The sequence below is a fragment of the Varroa destructor genome, unplaced genomic scaffold, assembly GCF_002443255.2.
Source record: "Varroa destructor unplaced genomic scaffold, Vdes_3.0 BEIS01000001.1, whole genome shotgun sequence".
Classification (NCBI taxonomy): Eukaryota; Metazoa; Arthropoda; class Arachnida; order Mesostigmata; family Varroidae; genus Varroa; species Varroa destructor.
The window spans coordinates 45,715,667-45,739,484 of NW_019211454.1; the positions used below are offsets into that span (position 1 = coordinate 45,715,667).

Sequence of the window (23,818 nt, forward strand, 5' to 3'; positions counted from 1 at the left end):
AGTATGTTCAACAGTAAGTATAACAGGTAGCCAGTAATACTTCGTAATCAGGGTCGTTTTGATAATCGATATGAACAACTGATTCATATCCAAGTTATATTAAATTTACCACAATTTATTCCCTGATTTGGTTCGCGCCATCATCACGGACCGGGGAATTGTTAACGGGAGAATCAACTTGACAATCGTCGAGGTTGAACATTCGGTTCGATCGAGTATCACCCACTTTAAGGATTCCGTCTTCTCTGCTATAAGAAGGGCTAGGTCTCTCAATTGACGGAAGGTAATCCACGGCATCTAGATGCTGACATTAGGAAAGCAAGAGCAGATCGGTACCATGGAACTTTCTAATAAAGCTGAAAGGCTTCCGCTGCGACCGCTAGTAATTTAGAACATTTATAAATCCAACGAAACGAGACTGTGTGGCCTTTTTTCAGATCAACTATTCAAGAGGATTTGATAAATAAAATCTTCTTCTATAAAACCGTAACAATTTCAAAAGTTGTCCGCTGATTTAGCCGCTACAGTTCAAAAAAACTGTACAAACCAATTATTATTATTTCTAATTGACACGTGTATGTTAGTCTTATCTTAAAGGAAAGTCTTAAAGGAACGATTTTTTTTTATGTTCGCTAGCGACACCTAGCACAATTTGATACGTATTCGCAGATGGCCACCCAATGTCTATGTGTTAAACTATCGGATCTAGATGGCGTTATCCGTTTGACACGGGACAAGGCGGCAGCCCGTAGACGTTACGATCGTCTACCTACACCAAGTTACTTCGCAGTACTTTGCTTGTCAGTGTCTCGTTAATCTCTGTTATCGTGCCCTTGCGTAACTTGAAAACTTCTATCTATCGTAACAAATCACATCGTCGTTCGCTCTTCACCTTTGCTGTTTCTCTTACTGCATCTGTCCTTCCTGCAGTGTAAATGGATCATTTCCGGCTATCTGTTCGTGTCGCATCGGAGTGACTATCATCATCATCCGCGCAGGCCAACATGGATGCGAAAGTCATTGCAGCTGTGGGTTAGTCGGTTATCTGATATTATTTGTCTAAAAGTACATTGTTTGAAGAATAGGTAGGTATGCACGGGCACGTACGCGCACACCAACAAGAATGGGAAAGGTCCAGGACAGGTAATAGCTGGTCACCTTAGCTAAAATTTCGTCCAGTACCGCGAGCCGGCGTAGCTCACTAAAGCTCGGCAGCAAAATTCTAAAACGTTTCGGGGGAAAGAAAAAGCGGGTGACGCAATTTCGGAAGGCTAATTTCATTTAGTAAATTGGATTAGAAGCGAACGTTTCGTGAGTCGCGTTGACGTGTGGCGCTATTACGAATAACAGCGTAGACATTGGGTAGGCTGACCAAAAGTCGGTTTCGTATCGTCTCTATAGAAAAGTAAATTTTAGACCCTATGTTCCCTACATCCTTTACAGACATGTATTGGAGCTTCGAGCGGCCCTCTACGTTCTATTCCCAAAAATCAAATGTGATCCGCTTAACAACGAGGTTCTGTTGCGAAATCCAATGTTTATAACGTGACATAAATGAAAATCCTCAATTCAACAGTGTTATTTTGTGATATAGAACTTATAACGAAAGCTAGCCTAGAAAAAAGTTTGTGACACAAGCTAAATTCCAATGCAAGCCGCGTCCTTTCTTAACGGTGGACGAAATCGATGTCTTGATTTTGAATGAAGCCTTCTTAGTGGAAATCTGAAAACCCGTGAGACTAGCTAATGTAAATTAATTGAATGAGCGGACCGAATCTCGGTTCCGTCAAAAGAAGCTCAATAGACGACGACAAAAAGAACGGAACTTAACGTGCAAGTTGGGCGGCTACCGATTTAGCAGGTTCGAATACAGAAATCTACAGTATTAGTTGAGGCTTTTATTCAAAAAACATTTACGTAAATTAAGCCACTTGTTTGACTTAGAGGTCTGCTAATACTATACCTCACATCATGGGTGGGGCGGCGCAAAATGACTGTTAAGGGTGAACTGTTGACATTTAATTTGTGTACACCTTTTGGAGTACATCACTGTCTATCTGTGTATATATATATATAAACAGAATCAAATTAATCTATGACTATCCTGGATTGGACATGCGCAAAAGCGTGCATAGGAAGATTCCTTGGATTTGCCGTACTGAGCATCTGTTGGCGTAATTCTCCGCAGCTATTGGCAGAGTACGCCTGTATTAACGTTCTTAATGTGTAGCGGAATACGTTTCATTTTTGCAACAAGAGTATAGTGACTGGAATACGTCGAGGTGACAAGTTTTCTTTTTTGACGTAACGGCCTCCTTTCAAGCCGGTTAGAACCTTACGTCCTTTTTCTTGTGCAGATCACTAGCGCGGATTTGCCATACTGTATTGATAATCAGCAGCAAGCAGAATTACGCCCGGCTACAACTGGCTAAGCTGATTGGTCATGGACGAAGAGCGAGTGACCAGAAGACCAGGCCCTACTACCGCTCGGGCTGCTTGAAGCCCTATAGGGCTACCACCATACAACCCTTTCTTCTGGCCGTTTGACAAGACAGGCTGGTGAGACACGCCGCATTGACTTCGCTGAACGTCGCGCGTTTTACTTAATCGGCTGTTAAAACGACTTGAGAGGGAAGAAAATCAGGGGCCAATCCTTGGCAAAAGATCAGATGGGGCAAAAAATGAGGCCAAACAATTTTGGGATTTAGTGCCCGATTAATGAATTCGGTATTTTCCGTGGCTTGGAGCAGTTCTGTACCTGACATTGCGTGGTGGGGCTACTGCTAAATTGAACTTCGGCTGCGAGCCATTTTATTATGTAGATGCGCACGAGAAAATTCTAAAACATTTATAATGTGAAGTGTTTAGGCAATGATTTGTTCCATTGACGGTAGAATATAGCAAGGGGCAGAACTGTCTTAGGATGCTTTAACTCATATTGAACTTGAATAGGGCATGGTCAACCTTTACCAGTGTTTCAATACTTTTTCGGGTCCCTAAAAAGGCTTCGTGCCGATGGCATAATGTACTATAGTTATAGAGAAGAGCTGTTCAGTTTTACGGCTTATTCCAATATCGTTACGCATTAATTCAAAGGCCAATTGGATAAAGTTCGTGAATGCAGCTAAGCCAATTTCTCTCAATTTTTTTTTAGAGGCAAAAGGCGTTTCTAGTTTTCAAAATGGGACGTTTGTATTATCTTTTGTAGGTAACTCTCCTATTTCGATCGGGGAGTCAATTAGTCTTTCGATAGACATCGGTATAAACAGACCGTGGCAGCAAATTCAGGTTGACAAGCGCGCGTTAAACGGAAGTGCGGGTCTAAGAATATATGAAGGCCTTACTTTTACCAAAGACACCCAAATACGTATCTAGACAACGTCACTAGTAGCAGCACGCACCTATCTTATTAGCGAGCCATGACTGGTATCGGTGGTTTAATTCATGCGGCATCATTATACCGGAAGTAACTACGGCATAGCAATTGATAAAAGTAAAAGCCACCCATTCCTTCGTCAATGATCAATAACTCAGTTTTTCATATCGTACTTTATAAGTTAGCATGGCGTAATTTAAATTGAGTTGCCGCAAAAATAAGCAAGTTAATTCTATAGTTCTGCTCTAGTAGAGCACCGATAGATATAGCTAGTTAAAAATGCACAAAATCCCCAAATCTAAGCCTCAAAAGACCTTCGGCCTCCTTAACTTCTCAGTTCTATTAAATGTTGCATTTCGAATAGGTAGTTTCTGTTGGATGATTCTTCAATGTATTCGATCTTCATTTTACAAGTTACAGCCGCCTCAGATCTTGAAGTGCTTTCCTGTTCCTTAGCAGATGGCCGTCCTGAGGCAATTACAATACATTATAGATTGAAATTGATGGTGATACACCGAAAGGACAATGGGTATGAAAGAGCTCATGGACTTAGGTCTGAGGTGGCAAGCCGGAGCATCCGCGAAAGAGCATTCGTAGCCTGCATCCGTCTGCAGGACTCCCGCGAGCTATCCTGCTACCTAAAATATGTCTCAGTAGAAGTTGAATCATCCCGACGCCACAGGGTTTCGAGAAGGACGCGGCGCCAACCGTAGGTGCATACGTAAAATAAAGTTCCGAACAGTTTTCAGCTGTTACCGCGACAATCATACGAGAACTTACTCAGCACACGTTTATACGGCACAATAGAACACTTTACTAATGGCAATAATTGTCAAATTTCGAATTACGTGTGATGATTTCACGAGCGCACCGTTCGGATCAAATAGATGTAAGCATTGCATTTCGAGTAGGGCTATTATCTGCCGATAATTATGTCATAACGTTTGACAGTTACGCTGTGAAAAATTGGGTTCAGCCTTAACGCCTCTTTAGCCTTGTCGCTGGTGGATACCTAGTATGCGGTTAATGTTTTGTGCGGACTCTAATAATAATAAGTTCAAGTTAGAGGATACATTAAAAAAAATATCTGCAATTGTGCGCCTTTTTTTAATTTTATTTTTATTTTCTAAGTAAATTTCTGCACTACACAACATAAATAGTTCAAGTTTTACGTGCGGTGCCGCCGTTAGACGTTGCTTTATACGACTAACCTAAAGAACGTTTAACAGGCCAGCACAATAGCACTATGTGTCTGTTTCATGAAATCAGGTTTTTGAATCTCTGTTTTTGGTCCAGTAGACTTGTTTTATACGCGACTCATTGCGGGAACCCTAGTATAATCATTGATCTGGAAACCTTTTTATATTTAGGAAGTAAGCGTGTATAATAAATCATACTTCCTTATTCTGATATGTTTCTCAAATAAATTTTGTTTCAATTAAAAGTTCCGCTGTGATTTCATTCATGGCAGGTGACCTATTTCCTACTACTAGTGCTCGATGACGTCAGTAAATGTTTATGGGGTTAATAACGATTTTAGTCAAGAGTAACCTAAATGCGTTCCGTTGTTATTATCGAACAAAAATAAAAGCTGGAAACATTGTGTCTTTTTGGGTTAAATAGTAAACATTTATGTTTGATTTAGGGCCGTATATAGGGCACGAAAGTACACTGAAATTGGTTTTATTGGCAATATTTGATACGACTGAGGAACCTGTTATTACTTGGACATGTCTAGAACCCGGTGTGCTCGCAGCGTTTCTCGCCTCCGTAATTTCTGTCGAAGCGGTATTACGCGAAAGCAATAGAAAGAAGCCAAAACAAGTGCTTAACGTGTTCATACGGAAATCACATTGCCATCTTGTACAGATGTATGTTTCTGGCTGGTTTTCGTATCGCTACACTATGGTAGACAACATTCAGTATTCAAGTTACGTTCTTGAAGATATTAACGAGAAGGTGGACTGGAGATAGTAAAAGAAAAAGTCTGTGTTTATGCACACAAACGGCTTTTCCTAAATACGGATTGTTATTTGCTTTATTTTACCGTACTTAAAAAGGTTATAGGACAAATGCAAGCTTACCAATAGTCTAGTAGCTGAAACCATGATGTGAGATTGAGTTCGTTCGGAACCATCGACTGCAGGTTTGGCTGCTGGTTTGAGATTAACGTAAGCAAAATGCAGACGATCTTTTTCTTTGTTGTATATTGGAACGCACCGATAAATTGTCTGAGAGTTTCTTTTCGGTCGGCTGCTTGCTTTGACCTTTGGCAATGCTATCTTTAGTAGACGTGCCTTTGCATGTTCTCCGACATTTTCCTGAAATCTCGGGTTTAATTTTGAAGACAAAAAATCAAATTCGCTTAGGTGGCGGAAGGTTGCTAAGAAGTATATTACCGACCACTGCTGCTAAGAGCCGTGATTCCTTTGACGGTAACGAGTTTTTGTCAAGCGCATTGTCGCCTGACCGCCGGCGACCCAATCAGAGCAGCAGCTTCGTGAAGAAACGACCCTATGTCGAGGCACTCTCAGCCAAGAAGCTTTCTGGTCCCAAGGGGCACTGGAAGTTAGTCTTTGTGACAACGCTTATTGTAAAGTTGACGCTCAAAGCTTTGTTTGGTCGTAAAATCGTGCGCTCTAATAAAAATATATAGAGTTAGGCAATATGTAGTAGAAAATCAAAATCAAAGGGACGTAAATCTGATTTGTTCAGATTGCACCACAATTCATTTTCGCAGAGCTTTTGATTTTCTTTGAAATGACTATGTACAGGCCAGTTGTTTTCCACTGCCAATAAAATGATGGCGGACAGAGGCAAACCGGAAGAAACAACAATCTGTCATAGAGAAGGCCAAGTACCACCGACGGTCAGCTGAAAATAATGTTGATACATGTTCCATGTGCCGACTGGGTTGTTAGACAGAGCAGACCTTCTCCGGCAACGATAAATATATACGACAAGTGCTAATTGGGTCGTGTCAACTGACCCAATCATTTGGACCTGATGGTTTAGTATGCGTATATATGATACGTTCCAAAATGCGTTCTGCGATCTAATCGAGTCTGGGTGTAATAATATACAATATTATGGCACGTTCAACAAAGTAGGTTGTTGGCAGAGGAAATGACTGTCACGAAAAAAAAAGTCGCAAAATCTAAAAGTAGCCTTGGACTGTATAATTCCGAATAACGGATTGATCTAGGGGAAGCGCGCTTTCATGTCTGCACGATAAAAAAAGAAGCTATACCACGTTAGGCACAAGTTCCGTGGACATCAACTATAACTTCTAAAGAAAATAGATGACAAACTTTTTCGTAAACGAATATAGTTCGCCAAATTAGAAATATTCGCTGTTATTCGATGTAATTCTACGTTGTTCTCTTGACGTAGTTACAAACACAAATAAAATCGTTTTGTTTCCGTTGCGTGAGTTGTGCCCATCAGCGTCATCGAGACGTACCCGTTCCATCTGCACCATAATTAAGAAAAGTTTAGGCAGGTTTTTACAGACAATACGTGGACATAACCTTGCGACGAAGACTGCCAAAAACACTGTGTGCTTGACATGTCTCGCAAGCTCATTGTTTAGGTCGTGCTTCGCCGATAACTAGATTTCTGCTGCGGGTGCAACATACGAGCCTAATAACAGGAACAACGATATGATGATGCGTCAACTTGCCGGTGTCACATCATCAGTATTACATACAGATTTTAATTACAACCATACCTCTGTTTAGAACAGACATACGCTTAGTAAATATCCCCTTCCATCATTCAGCAGATAGACTAGCTATGATCCGCAATTTTACACTGTCGCACTAACACACAGGAAGCACATAGAGCCCGCAAAAAAACTTGCTATAAACGTAAAAGAAATATTGTATTATAAGATTCAGATGAATAGTATCGATGATCCTCCTTAGAATTTGTATGAGATCTCTAACCGTGCAACTCGATTAAGGTAACTAAAATATTGGACTAGAATATCTAGCGACTCATATAGCAGCGGCATCCATAGATTGGCTGTTAACATCCTGATTATTTTCGCTAAATATGAGGGTAGTACGACCGAATACGTGAATGCAAACGGCGCCGAAAGACGATTTTCGAAAACTCAATCATCCCGAGCGAACTAGAAAGTTTTCTGTCCTTCCCACTGTTGAGCACGAAGTCCCTTTTCATATTCGGTGACCTGGTCACAAATAAAATTCGCTTTTTTCAACCCTGATATTGTTGCATTTGCTCCATCGGTTGAGTCGCCAGCTAAATTACTAGTGGATAGGAGGCAGGCGCTTGGGAAAAGCCAGCGCATGCGTCGGTAAACGAGACGTGGCTCCTGACAGAGGCCTCTAGCGGTAAAATGATGCAATTAGGTGACCCATTGCTACGGCTATCGTTCGTCCTGCCGTCCAAAAAGCGTGCGCCTCGTCAACTCGAACACCAGTACCTGATATCGATACCTGAAACACTGCTGTATGCGATCGTTTAAATAGCTCCTCTTTTTTTACGTCATTTCCTCGTTTCATGGTCATAAGCCTCAGTGGCGATGTGTTCAATCGGAGAAAACGTCAACGAGTTTCTGACGAGCCTCTACTGTATCAACCATATAGTCCACTTTTCGTTAGTTCTCGTAGCGAGAAGCGGTCTGAAAAAATACCTGGTCATCTTCGTCATAAAACAAATACTTAGGCCCGGTCTGTTTAAGCCGAAGGACGCGAAACTTTAATATGTTTATTGCTATCGGTGGTCAGCACTATTTGCTGGATCCAGCAGCTGTCGTGTTTGTTTACTAGATTAGAGAAAATGTTATGCTAGGTTTGGATATTGGCGTAGGCGCATCTTGACCATCAAGTCAGGTTTCGAACAGAGTCCCCTGCTCTGACAGATCCTTCAAGCAATGTTGAACCGAAGCGTCGAAACCTGTAGAAGTAAATTTCGCTGATTGTTAAATTGTTTAGTCAGTTGGGATTACACAAAAGTGAGTATGAGTAAATTCCTGGAACGATCTTACCTTTCAATATGGCCGACAGTTGCCGGTTAGGTCGATAATATTAGCCAGAACAACGTACCACGAGCAAAAGTAAAATCGTCCTTAATGATAAATGCTTAGTTTTCGAGATTTTAGTACTTGCAACGTGAAAATATTAGCAACAATCAGTTTGTCACTGCTTAAAGGTAGCCGCTTGAGACAACAGACAAACGAAAGTTACAGCGACAAGCGCAGCCTATAGAAGAGGCGGTTACGTACACTTTTAATTACTCGGATCCTAGCTGCCACTGCACCAAATAGAGCACACACGCAATAGAGATATTGTACTGATAAATTCGAGTAAACACAATTGACAGTTGATATTATTTGGACAAGTCATATCCGTTTATGAACGCCTCTCTCGCCGTAATCGTTCCTACAGAAACGGTTATCTCAGTGCATGTCCATTTTGTAAGCGAGCACGACGTCTTGCCAGCAGGGTCGAGTTAGCTGATCAACTTTTTGCTGGTCTGCCTCGTAGCTGACAACCAGTTATGTAGCTTACTGCCTTATCGGCACTCCGGGCTCAGCCTCTCCAAGGAGAGCTGAGGAGCCTCCGACAAATGGACGGCGCACTGCCAAACGGAAGACGCGGGAAGCGAGCTCCTAAAACTGGAAGACGGGCACTTTTGAACTATCGCTCTAATCCAGCCCAGCGTCGTTGAATGCAGAAAGCAGATACTACAGGTTTGGTAGTAAGTGGAAACGCTAGTGGCCGTGCTGGTGGTAATTCAGAACATCTGTCAGTTGTCGACGAGAATAGCGTGCCTGGCGTATGCAGACACCCAGCACAACAGCGTCCGGGTTTACAAGACGCTACGGTGTAGTAGTAGTAGTAGTAAGGAGAAAGAATCTAAACATGCTTTTGGACATTACTTACGTTGAACGATAAGACAGGAATCGAGCCATGGCCATCTTACAGCACCGATACGGAAGGCCGGGCGAACATCTTATTAAGGCGAACGCCCAGACCCAGACGCTACTACCTAACAGCGAGCAATATCTTTACCATTTAACCGCTGGTCTTAACTACTAGCGGGAACACTTCTGGCAGAATATTCAGGAAACTGACGACGCAAACGGCAGTCAACTCATAGCTGAGAAGTTTTCGTGGTCCGACAAAATCAAGTATCTAGGCCCATGGAATAAGAACGTTTGTAACGCCTTCCATTGGCTATTTTAGCAAATCGCAGATAATTGACATTTTTGTCAGTTAACGTTTTGTGGGCCGATCGTTAAAATTAGAAAAATCTCATTCATTTCAGCTGTATAAACTTTCAAGTTACATTAGCTGTTATAATATTGAATAGGATTTATAGTGTTAGTGTGTTTGATTCAAACTTCCGCGCCTCTGAGCTACCTCAGCTTTGTTAAGTTCTTCATCCTCCGAATCGACTTTAAGACCTGCTAGTATAAGCACTCAAAATTCTCAGAGGCTCCCAAATGGAACTTAATCACCCATTCAGCCTTGTAAATACTATGGACTTTATAGTAACTTTGAATTTATTTAGTGTCCATAATCGATGCATGATACGCAAGTATCAATAATGTAATCAAACAACAAAAAAGCTACTTATGAAGAACGTGTGTACGATGATACACTGCCGTGTTTGATATTCAGTGTTAAAATATTATTTTAAATAAACAGCTTGTCTAACACATTTTGTTTTCAGCAAACGAAACAAGATTAGTTATATATGTATATGTAATTAAGTGTGTGTATATGGTAACCCGTTGAAGATAACGTAATTACACAGACATTGAACTTTTAATAGCAACATACCTCTAGTTTTAGACATGACAAGACATCGTTCGTTGTCTTCAAATATAGTGCAAAACACCGTTTGTTACTCATTTATCTTGACACAAAGACGACTAAACTCTACATTATGAGTAACTCCCAGCATTTATTGAACAAATTTAACTAATTCGCTAGCGTCTGCTTTAAACCCAATTCGTAAATCAGCCCACCGCGGTGAGAAGCGGGTGATCTCTGAAGTTGTATCACTAGACAAGCTCTGAACATCTATGTAATGGCTTTACTCAGAGCTTGATGTATACTCCAAGCAGCAATCGGGCGCAGAGGAGCTGTTAAAGCTTAATCAGCTCGTTTGTAAGCGGTACGTCACAGCAGAATTTATGGCCCACTGGGAAACACCCTGCACACCCATTTTGCTGACTATTCTCACTTGAAGGGCAAATTCGATAGCAAAGACAGAATGGATTCAATAAAAAGTCCATCTTTGTTAGTCAGTCAAGCGTTCACTCTTATCTTATTTGATTCTCTGTCTGTCTTATTATCTGTGTGTATTATATCGATTCAGCATATCGGTGAAAGCAGGATTAATTATATAGTAATGCGCTAGCATTAGGCTGCTTCGTTACGCAAAGAACACTTCCTTAGTACTCTAATGCACTCTACACTGTAAAACACATAAAAAAAATTGTTGTAGTAGTTAGATTTAAAGCCTTTTAATGTTGCTTTGACGGTACGCATGTTGGTATTCTCTTCGGAGGTGCGGGTATGCTAGGTGGAGGGTAATACGTTCAAAAGGTATGAACTGTTCTACTGGCGACGTATATCGGTCCGTACGCCTGACTCAGAGAAAAACACAAGATCCTCAAAGCATCAATTTGGCAGCTCGCTTTGTCTGCTATCAAACGGAGACTCCAACATATAAACAATGATAGACTGTAGGCGCAGTGATTCTTTTGACACTGCATCGACGCAGCCGTCACTGTCACTGCTTGTGCAGGTTTAGAGGGTGCGTGCTCTCTGCCAACCATTTAGGATAGGTAGATCGAAGGGACGAGTGAACGACCTGTCATAGACGCACACATCCATGCGTTTTTACAGCACAATGGCAAACTGAAGAGGTGGAAAAGGTCGATATACATAAAAAGCCGGTAACAAAATAAAAAATTCTGTCATCAGCAGTAACATTACAGCAAACGAAAAGTAATCTGTACGCAATGTTATGTTAATGGGCATGAAGGAAATAAAGCAAGGAAGAAAGATGGATATAATAAGTTATTAATTAGCCGTATGCTACATGTAGATGAAATTGGAATACATAAGCAAAATGAATATAAACGAGAAATTTCAAGACAACTTAGGAACGATATTTAAGAAAACATTCAAAAACTCTATTAGACTATATTAAATATGTCTCATTTGTAAACTCAACCCGTTATAGCAACCCAGAATGCTCCGCTACTTTGCCCACAAGATCAGCTGACGTATTAATGATCCACTGTACCTATAAGGCAAAGATCTTATTAAATACGTATTTTTAAGATACGTGAAAACATACAACCCTATCACGTAGGGTGACAAAAGAAGATTGCGGAAATCATTGTTTACGGCGCGCATTTAAAACAGGACAGGGGCAAAACACAGTCTGTTTCGTACGCACCCCGAAGCACATACCCATTTTCATCGTACGTGCATTTTCACACGTGCTCGACGTGGCTGGCTGTACAATCGCGTTTGGCATTGTGTGCACATAGCAGACCGTTCGGCATAAAGATCGATGGTTGAAGTTAACGTAGTGATGCTAACTCTACGTATACTATACGATGCGATATAAACGTTTCCGTATTAGTATAATATGAAACCCCTCCAATTAGAGCTTTTCTTGATCTTGCGAAAAGATGCTACCGGACAAAAACGATCTGTTCCTCTCTGACACCTCGAATACTCTACAAATGCACCGGTAGAATGTTGAAATCTAAAAACTCGTGCGATGGGCTGCTTATTTCAACAGTGGTTCTGCCTCGGTGTTTAATCTCAAAGTATTTTCTTTAAAGTATATGTTTTTTTTTATGGCGAAATATGTGATGTAGAAAAACTTATGAAGCATTTGTAATAGACGAATCGATAATAATGTTGGTCAGTGTAAGCCTATGCCATCTTATTTGTCATAAAGAGGCAGCTGTGCCGTCCCGCTACTTAAAGCAAGTCATTATAGGAACAATTGCAGTATCGACAGCTATCCATCTGACGTATATTCTACATAGAGGCACCGGTAAGGCAAGCATTATAGCTAAAATTTAAACTAGCATGGCTATATATCTGTTCTAAACGGTTTTTATGATAGCCCGCTCCAATAGACGCGCGTTAACTTGCTAGAATAACAAGTAGCAGATCCCAGGAATAAGGTCTGTGAACTGAATTCTTGATGGATTGAAAAATTGAGCTAATAGCTATTTGTTCCATAGATCTGTTAAGGAAAACTCGGATAATTTCACCGCGATAGACCTAGGCTACCCTGTCTAGTGGAGCAGATCATTAATACTATAGTGAAACGGCAGCGCTACGGAGAGCCTATTTTTACGGAGAAGACCGTATGGGAGTGTACGCAACACCATAACACTATCGATTACAACGAGGTAGACACATGGCTACGCTGACCGAAACATGAATAACCGCTGGGTAGCGTCTAGGGAATTAGGCTTGCCACTACTAATATATAGATGACAAGGATTTAGCAGATGAGTGTCAAGCATCTTTCAGTCATCTTGATTTTCTAACCGTTTCGTTGATTCACTGCGATTGAAACGATGAAAGAACTTCAGGCGACTTGCCATCTGTTATTATTTATCGTTTCTGTGAAAAAAAATTAAGCTTCACAAATTCCGCCAAATATAACTAGTTCACAATGTGACATGACAAACCTTGCTCATCGTAGAATCTCGAGTGGTGGCGGTGTCGTCGGCGTCTTCGCAGCATAACATCCTGGGATTTTCCAAAATTTCATTGTCATCCACATCAGGGTCAGCGATTGTCCTTGCAAACGGTTTTGGCTTTATGTAATTGGACTACGCAGGCACGAATAAGAAACGTCCCTTCTAGCAACGATATGGTGCCGACAGGCGACCCACCATGCTCCGGGCATGTCAGTTTATTCTAGGAGTTATACGTCAACAGCGGCTTCGTTTAAATATCAGACGTCTTTTTCACCGCGAGTGGACAATGACACAGACGCGAAAGCGGCTGCTGAAGTTAACAGCAGACTACAAGGAGTTACAAAAGCATTTTGTTACACTTAGGATACACTAATTTTGTTAGGAATACACTTAAAACATTACCCTTCAGCCGGCTCGGCAATTGTACACACTAACGGCGGCAAACTTAGCACCGTTAGACGATACTTCGCCAGCGGTTGTTGGGGTCTACGGCTGTAACAGGATCACGTCTGCGACAGACGTGGCAGTTGCGTACCTGTCCCGTGCTAGAATGCTGCTATCGCTCAATCTATCTCTAGGCGTACCTATCGAACTTCTATTACGTTACTACGAAGTAGGATCTGCAGTATAATAACTCGGAAGAATGTCACTCAAGCTATGCTTGGCTTGTTTTGCGAAGTTAAACTTCCGACGCTTGCAGCCAACATAACACCCTCAGTATTGATAACTTACTTAAGTGGCAAATGGTTGTCTGGGAAGTGGTCCGTTAGCTCGAAAATTGAGTAGCAACATTAGACCTGGCGGAGGACGATAGGCATACTAGAACTTCAGAACTAGGCACTGTTAATTGCTGCGTTTGTGTAAGGAAAAAGAGCATTAAAAATGGCACGAACAGTTTTTCATTGTCGACTAGAAGTTCGAACGATCTCGCAAAACGTCAAGATTGTGATTTTAACTTGTTTACTCATATAGCCAGGTAAAGAGAAGTTACTTATATGCCCCTTTATTTCTTAACAAACCAAGTGTACATTTTACATCACTCTATTAACTTTCAGTAAAATTGCATCAAAGACAGCATTATAATAAGTTCGGATACCAATATATTCTCCTGTTGAATAACTACTATGATGGATTTTTGACATAACGGACAGCGTCATTTTTGCAAAGTGGACGTATTTTGATCAGGTCCTATTCACGTGCTACTAAAATTGCAGATAATATAGATGGCCTTATTATAGAAATACAAATAACGCTTAGTCGATAACATTTTCGTAAAACAAATGAGTCTAAGCTAAGAAATGAATAAACTAATTTGAAACTTATATCCAAATGTGGTCAATTGGATATACAGAAAGAGATCTTACGGTGCACATAGGAGTTGGTAAGCGTTGGCTGTTTTCCGTTGATTTGATTTAGGCCTATCCAGCGGATGATACGGGGACAGAATTTATTTACTGGTATTTCTGGAATGCTACCGTTTATCGTCAGGGCATTCAGGACTGGATACCAGCGCCGGAGAAGGACAGGACGTCCTGGGTGCCTCCACTCAGCGAAGACTCTTACACTTTGACCACCACACTTCTCGTCCTGGGGCAGTCAAGTCAAAATTATCAATATCAGGATAGGGCGAAACAAAACATTCTATTTGCTGTTACTGAAAAGTAGAATAACATTGGTTAAGATTGTGTATTATTCACACAATCGAAGCTGTATGATTTGGCTAGACGACTTTAAACTAGGCGTTGATGTATTAAGGACAAAAAAAGGAACTTGGACCTTAATAGGTTTTGCATTTTATAAATAGCTTTATTTTCGATTGTATTATTGGATGAGGTATCTGGCTTGGAGTGTATCGGGATGAAGTTTGACAGTAAAAACATGTACACCTTCTTAAGATTAAGATAAGGTACTATATGATCCATCTCAAACAATTAATATTAAATCTAGTATACTGTCAAATTCCTATAGATTAGTTTAAATCACAACGAATATTGTCCCGACAATATGATTTGCTTCAAGACGACGGGAGCCCTTGTCATGTGGGTGGGTCTGTTGTCGTGGGCTCGTACCCTACGCTAATGATGGACGGCATGGAGCGTTGGAAACTATACAAACGGCTAGTTTATTTTGGAAATGACAAAATTTCCCCGGCGACCAGGCAAAAGTCAGGATGGCACGGTGCGGAATCAAATCCACTACGACTGCACAATTAGGACATAACGTTAGACAAGCGTGGCCAAGTTGTGAGAGTGCAAACATTCTCCTGTGAGTCAATGCAGAAGTCCGTTTTTGGAGAGCGAGCGGCTATGAGACCCTCGAAATTGCCAGCCAACGATAAGGCCCGGTTCAACATATACAATATATTAATTATAGCTAATCTTCACTCAAATTTCGAGGGCTGCTGACAAATGCTGCTTATACGAACAGCTTAAAGGGGCTTTCGCCAATCGGAACGCCCCACCCTTTATGGTTTATAAATTAGCAGAGCTTCGAATTTGCCTCGCTGCGCGGTGCTTTCTCCGTCTAAAATAGCCCACATAGTAGTCACGTTAATCTAACTTTGATCCGAGACAGATTACGTATTGGATCGTTAACTGAATTCATTTTTTTGCATTATTTGTTCAGTATCTCTCTGAACTTCTAAAAGATTCAGAGCAAGAAATGATTTTCAACTCTATGAAATCAAGGAAAACGAAAGGTCTCTTTGGGTTCATGTTGAAGTCTAGCGATTTCTTTAATTAGCAAGACATACGCAATATAATATCGCAGAAATAATCGCAGTATGGAACGAAGTAAGTAAGCGTAGATATATATTACCGGAATTAAGTGTTGCGATGACAACATTGAGGCAGTTGGGCTGCTGAAATAGGCTTAGTCATCATCTTCAACGTCACCATAACAGTAGATGATACAATATCAGACAATTAAATCCGGCTTATGGCTTACGGGTCCGATTTATATTATCTCAAGCTGATAAAATAACTACGGGAGTGTTTTAATAGCAAGTAATAGTAAGTGAAGTGGGGTAACTACACCTGTACAGTCAATTTACGTAACTTCAACTTACCAACGAATCTTAAAAAACCTTCAAAGCTGAAAGAAATATCAAATTATAGGAAAAATTACCGCACGACAAAAGCTGTATGTTAATCCAGCATTACTAATTTTACCTCGAATGGATGGCTACCGCCGCCCGATCTGCGCTATGTACCTATGCCGCACAGTACCCAAACGTAAATCCACTGTGCGTACTCATCTAACCCATGGAAAATTGTTAAGGCACTTAATTCAAATCATTACACTTATTCTACTGGCCCTTTTTTTTTATAATGTTTTTGTAATTATTACTATTATATTTTGATCGGTGGATTGGTACCCAAGTTAATTTCCTAATTTGCTGCCTCTATTTCATTATTTGAATATTTAATTAAGTTGTTTCGGTAATTTCGTCATTTTTCTGTCACTCTCTTGTTACCCTGATTCACCAAACTATCTTATGTTCAATCTACCCGTTGCTTTGCTATCTTCCCCTCAGTCCATTAAGCTGTCGAAGCTGGCTAGCGCCCACAATATTGTTGGGGGGATCCTTGCCCGTTTGCAAGCAAATAATGTAAACACACACAAAGTGATCTTCAGGCTTCAACCATACAAGCAATGTTTCACCTATACGCTTTATAAATTATGAGCCTATTTGGGTATTTTATTTCTATCTTTTAACGACAATCTGATCTTCTTTTTCAGATATAATTATCAGCCATCGCGATTATCTAGCTGAGTCTGCGCACGAAACTCGCTGCCGTCTCAGATCGGCACGCAGATATGTACATTCATATGAAATATACCTTGAAAAATGAGCATTTTTTTATTATTGCCATCGATTTTTGCTCGCTGTTATGTTAGCGCTATTATTAAATATACAATCCCCACAAATAGTATGCTTTTGTACAATTAATACCTGCATTGCAGGCCCTGTTTCATGGTGGATAAGTTACTGTTCATACGCCTTATAACTAAAAACTAGCAGTTTTTATTTATCTACTATATGCTGTCGACGGACTGGCAACTATCAGCCGAGAACGAATACTAAACATGGCTCCCAAATGTCTACGATGAAGATAGAGCTAATCGGTGTCTTCTATCTTCAAGTTCCGTACTGAAATGGAAGCGAGATCTAGCTTACTGACCCATCTTTCCGTTGCTTTTTTTCTTTTCCTTTTTTATTAAAACGGCATCTCAACACAATAAAGCCTGTTTGCCATTGGCTGGAATTGACTTATATTTCATATATATCGTACTTCCAGCGCGTGACGCTATTGGGGCTTGGGTCGGTCGTGTTATTTGATCGTTGTTAGACAGTTCCCATACTTGAAGGCACAGATGGACAAGTGTCGAACTGTTGCAAGGCAATGTAATCCTTAACAGTGGCAGCTAGCAAGAAATAGAGTATACTGGCTTTTGAGAAGCGCGGGTGATGCATTCGGAACTAGTTTCGGACTGCTGCTTCTAACTGCTTCGTTTCGCCAGCAGCATGCTGCGACCCCGGCACTAATAGCATCAGACCCAACCCATTTGCTGGTCGCTCTTTTTAACGGTATACTTTTTCGCGTCCTGCTAACGCGCTACGATAGCAGTAGCGACGACTGGCTGATTAAGCTCTATTTGCTTCGCGGCCGCTTTCTTCCGCTTTCTTCGTAGAGATTTTTATGTCATAGATCGCGTATGAAATGAAACGATCGCCAAGGATATTCGCATCTAGATAATGTCCGTTGCCATCCTTGGCTGGTCCTAATGTTGCTGCTGCGGCCTCGAACGCTCTCTACTCTCGAGTCCGCCCACTGCTTGTACAAACTCATTTGGCGCTAGATATGAAGGAACTTGGTGAGTAGACGAGGAAAGAGGGGGAAAATGAGGTAGAAATTTAGCTCATTGAAGTACCCAGCTGCTCGGCTGGCGCGGAGTGCTAACACGTATTTGACAATTGGACGGCGAGTATTTTTCTTTTTGCAGGCAGATACGCTGGCCAGTTGTTGTCAAGCAAATGACTTCGGCTACTCCTTCCATTGACACCATTTCTTGTAGTCGATTTGCTGCAATAACTTTGTTGAGTTATTGTGTGGTAAACATTTTCGATGTGGTTCGTGAAGCACGTTGGTGTAGTATTTACCCAAGAATTTGAGTATGCTTTTCGTGTTTTTTCAAGATATTTTCGTTCAGTTATCGTATAAGCCCGTTTTCATTTTTCGTATGTATGGAAGTGAAGGTTTCCTCTTATACAAAAGACGCTAGTGGTACACTGTAAATCTTCATGCGGTAAGTATACAGCAAAATTGATCTGTTCTATCAAGTGCGCCAACTAGATTGGCATGGCTAATATTCGGTTTGACGCTCCTTAAATAGGATACCGTCCTCGAAGGAAGAGATACACTATCCTGAGTTGAGTTTCACATTAATTGGACGGACACAAGGTCCAACAGCACTTCGGGGAACATATTTAGATATTAGGTGCTATACTATACTGAAAGCAGGTCACTTACGATTGATCGATGCGTGCTAACGTACTCCGATTTCGTCGTCGAACGAACTGATAAATTTCTCGTTTCAAGGGTCTATTAGCACCTTTGTCCTCTACCCACTTTTGATTGAAACCTTTGCCATACGGCGTCACTCAACACAGAATAGGGAAAATGGGGTAGGCGTATCGAGCATTTCATTCTGTAAACGGTAAATCCAGAAAACTCGGCTTATTCGAAGGGCGTTTGTATGGTTGAATACAATTTCACTCGCATAATCTTGCTGCTTCCTAGAATAAACGTGCTCGAAAAGCGCGGCTACGACCACGGTCTGCCGTCCATGATCGCTTAGGCCGTATGTCTTCGGGTAAGCAACACTGCCACTACGTAAGCGAGTCTTAATTCGGTCTATTGTAAGCCCATAGTCGAGGAAACATTGTTAGAGTAATGGGGAACCTCGTTGAAAAGCTCACTTGTGGGATCCATATGAAAATTCAATATTTAAACAGCGATCTAATGTTGTATCGGTTCAGTTTAAAGCTGTGTAGTTAAGTATCGGTGGACAACAAGCAACGACACTTTCTAGACGTTCCCGGCAAGGGGGCTCGATGCACAGTAGTCTTTACCTTCAAAGTGCGTGTAGACGTTTAGTAAATCTTTGTTTGATGCACAATGTATATAATTGATTGATGAGTCCATTGATTAATGATTGATGATACAAGAAATTACATATAAAAGGATTACGAGAACGTCAAAGGATTCTTTATATATATATATATATATACTATGAAAACAATTAATCCAACTTTGTATTGATTTTATCGTTCCGTACTACTCCTGTCTAGTATGAAAAGTATTTGAATTAAACTCGTTTCGAGCATTATTGGTTGTTAGTGCGCTTTTTTCTTGAATTGTCCGTTATCGCCGTTTAAGGACCTCCACACATGCTACATGCTGTCCTATCGGCAGAAGGTCGACCAGGCGCTTGAAACCTTGGCCCTGTTATTACGGAGTTTTCGTTTACGTGTGAAATATTTATATAACACTGATAGTGGTAATGCTACCAAGGCAGCTTTACTTACACATACACTACGACATGGAAACGATCCTACCTTTTAGCTACTATACTGCTGCGTTCCCATTTTCAAAGTTCAATGTTTTGGGAACGCAGCGCGAACCAATACACGATACGCAAATTAGCCAAAAATCACCATAATGAGGGCTTCTAAGCCCATTGTAAGAAATGTTGTCCAACTTCTTAACTGTACCAGTTTATTAGCTTGCTTACAAATCTATGAGTTACTATTTTTTTTTTCTATGGAATCGCTTCGAACAGGGTATCAAGAAGGCTTCACTTTTCTAGATCGAGAGAGGCTTTATCGACAGTTAGGTTGTCTATTGCAACCGACAACGTCCAGTCAGCTCGTGGCATCTGGATACACTTCGTAAAAATAAACTCGTGCTTGTTTTGACACGGAACCATCTTGACTAATTAAGGCCTTTGTTAGCTTGAATAATCTGGCGATACCGCCATTTTTGTCTTCCGGTTTGCGGCAGTCGGCTCAAAGCTGGCGCCATCCGTCTCAAGATTTTTACAGATTGTCTATTGGCCTGCTAGTCTGAAGTAATTACACAACGTTGGGGGTGCCTGTTAACGTTTAGGAAAAGCAACACTGCACACAGATTGTGCAGCGAATATAAAGACATCATGTATATGTAGTGTGATGGAGCGTCAATTACATAGCGGATTAAACAAAACGATGAGGATTAAGCCTTACTCTAATCGCTAGGGCCAATCCGTGTCGACCAAAGTGGGTTGCTGTTTGATAGTCTCTCTAGACTCTGATGCTAGGCGATCCGGTGTAGTAGATGGCCGATCTGACAAAACGTTAAAGTTCCATATATGTTTAAAGAATATATAGCTTACAAAGCATTACAGAGTAGTACTGTTTGACAAACTGTTTCTGTTTTGTCGAACCCAAGGAACGCTTTCATTGTTGTCGATGGAACTTCGGCTCGTTTTGGCGTATGGCGTTCTGACTGAGTAACTGCAAACGGTACGTATTTTAATACACTTAGATAATAACGGAAATATTTCGAGTACATATTATAGTGTAAATAAGGGGCAGTAGATTGCTTGAATATTTGTTTGTCTTGAACCATATCTAGATGATGACTCGTGTCACAACAACAACCGCATCGGGGCTTTCATCCTAAGCGAACTGTACATTCGGTAGGGCAGGCTACGGTTTGCACAGCAGCCATTGACAATCCATTCGAACATAGCCTGTTTTACGTTCTAAGCGTTTTCTCTTTTTTTGTAAAATAATGACAATAAGTCTCTTATCTCAGATGAGGAGTACTTTGAGGGTTTTCCAAACCGTGTTTCCCCGAAGCAATAGGGTATTGGAGATCGGTAGAAGCGTTACTTCTATATAATTGAGACTAGTTAGCAGTAAAAGAGTTTTCGTTTTTGCCGAAAGCGTAATAGCTCTGTTATCAGTTTAACTTAAAGATTGTAGGTTTCGTGAAGTTTGTGGCAGTCAAGAGTTGGATCATATAGTTGTGTGCTTTGTACATCATTGATAAGATGGCCTATTAGATGCGCATAGCGTGTTCTATGCATCCTAAAAGGATGTCCACGATGAGATGCCACCCGTTTTGGCGCCTTAGTAGCACTTCTGTTATCGAAGTCTAACAAATAGGCTAAATATGCATAGTTTCACAATTGATCCTCATTATTTATTGATGTTTGCTTGTATAGCTAGCGTCGGCAAACGCTCAAGTTTTACTGGTTCCTTTGAATCGGTGGCAGGTTCTTTGAGCAGGATTACCCAAGATGTCTCTTCCGCGGACAGTTACGTTATCTGCTGAGAGTCGCTGAGTGCTTCGAAAAAGCGGATTTGGTTCTGGTCCGACCTTACTATAGTCAACAATACCCGTGGTGAGATGTTGGTGTGTTGCACGGTAGAAAGAACTTGCCAATCGTGTGATGAGGATGAACTATACGATGCGGCCACTGGTACAGAGCTAGCGTATTTAATGGATAGTGCTCCAAGCGAAACAGTACATTGAACTACATTAAATGAGCAGAATCCGCCTACCATCCTGATATCTTACGCAGCTCGAGTAATCATTGCTCGCCAACTTCCAGTGTGTGACAGAGCAAAAAAGGAGCTCCGCCCTTACCAACACGCTATACAATTTGTCCCAATTTAACCCTTCGTTATGCTTCCTTAAAACTTTGCTCCATACGGCTGCATTCACATCCAGTCACAGTTATTACGCTCAAACCCATGTTTCTAATACAATTGTAGTAGGTAAGCGCGCATTTGAAGCGGCTGTCACGTCGTTTCACTATTCCAGCAATAAAGGTTTAGGCTGGACAGACGAAGCTACAAAGGCGTGGAAGGTTATCTGCCCCCAACAATAGGGATCGCGGCACGACCTACTCTTGACCTGTTGATGGAATGTTTTTCGCTGCGCTTCTAAGCCCTCTCCGTGAGGTGAGTGTTTACTCTGGTTCAGAAGCTTAAATGATTGTGATTACACTAAAGATTATTTTGGCCCATTCATTCATTGTGGATCAATGATAAAACTTTATCGTATGATGAAGGTGCTAGTTATAACATTTTTTCGGTTTTGTACAATATCGCATGAAAGGCACAAACGAAAAGGACTTTTTCCTTCCGTTTGATTCTGGATTCGAGAATCAGTCCCTTCAAATAGTACTCGGTAACCAGGATTGCATACGTAGAGATCAAAGATCTGTCCGTTAAGTCGACAATGTCATAACCCCTTTGTTCGATTTATGAACACAACCAGAGAACGACAGAAAGTAATAACAAACGAGGTGTCGTTAATTACGATTGCTGAAAGTTTTGTTGAATTCTGGTAGCGCTAAGTGGACTGTGTCTTCACATGTTGAATCGGATCAAAGAAGACCTGTCATCGTATAAGATAGTTCATTACTACTAATTTACCTGGTGTCAACAACAGTATTGCCTTCGAAGGATGCTTGTACTTCCTTTATTTTTTCACGTGAAGAATCGGGAACATCTTACTGTAAAGCAAACACAGACACACACACACACACACACACATAAACAGCTAAAGTATCGTTGACAGCAGATCGAAGTTCGGTTTCTATGCTAAGGCCCAGACCAGCAGAAACGTTTATTTCCAGCGATACGCAGCTTTGTTTTCTTTCTTCGGGCCAAACATTCCCTACGATTTCGATTGTTTCTCCTAACTAGCACTCTTCTTTCTTGTTACATATCGGATAAATTAGAGATGCGTGTTCTGTTTGGAGCAATGCGATAGATTGAATAAGGTAGATTTTTTACTAAATATTCGAATCGCCCATGTGGGCTATTTAGAAATTCTACTTGCGATACGAAATCGCTACCCAATGTGGTTCACAATATTCGGTAGTGCTTTCGTACTAGTACCATTAAAGACAGTCCCAAATAAAGACTATAGCAGGTTTTCTATTTTAAAAATAGAAAAACATAGCAAAAAGCTGAAAAACGTATAGCTTCGTTGTTGGTGTTGGCAGCCGGTGGTTTCAGGCAGAGAAAAAAAAAGGCCCCTTCAATCTGGATGATGTCGCTTGTTATTTGCGATGACTTCAATAGAACTATTCACCATTACCACTCCACATGGCAGTAATGGTGAAGCCGATTATGTGCTGACACAGCCGAAATGTCTGCAGGGAGTACCGTCTCGTCGGGCATGGATAAACTACACACAGCGAACAGTGACCCGTCTTCTACAGATGGTGTACTGATCGTAGAAATCAAAGCTAAAACATTTCATCGCGTATCGCGCGGATTTAGCCCCGGTGATGCTAGGAAAAGTAATGCGAAGCAGTAAATATTGGGTAACCTGGGCGATCATATTGAAGCAACGCCGGCTACCGTCGATCGCAGGTAGCAGCAATAAAACCGAATCAGGATACCTGTTTTTCTGAGGACCGAAGACAGGAACAGAAAGGACAACGAAGCAAGCTACACAAATAGAAAGCAAACAAGAACAGCTAAAGGATGACAAAATAGCGATGCTATCTGCAGCAAGGAGTGACGCCATCCAACAAGGACATATTAAATAGTACAACAAGTCTCCTCAGGTTGACTTTGCAATCGGAAGCGAATTTTCTATGTTGCGTATCTTTAAAAATAAATGTTGTTCTTTTATAACCTGTCGATATGA

General features: G+C 41.1%; 1 long non-coding RNA gene across 1 annotated transcript; it reads left to right on the forward strand.

Annotated features, from left to right (window-relative positions):
* The first annotated feature begins 11,916 nt into the window (after nucleotides 1–11,916).
* LOC147758704 (uncharacterized) lies at nucleotides 11,917–23,813 on the forward strand. Its single transcript, XR_015318323.1, has 4 exons — nucleotides 11,917–12,436; nucleotides 16,839–20,664; nucleotides 21,423–22,113; nucleotides 23,166–23,813. It is a non-coding gene; the product is annotated as an uncharacterized LOC147758704 (long non-coding RNA).
* The last annotated feature ends 5 nt before the right edge of the window (nucleotides 23,814–23,818 follow it).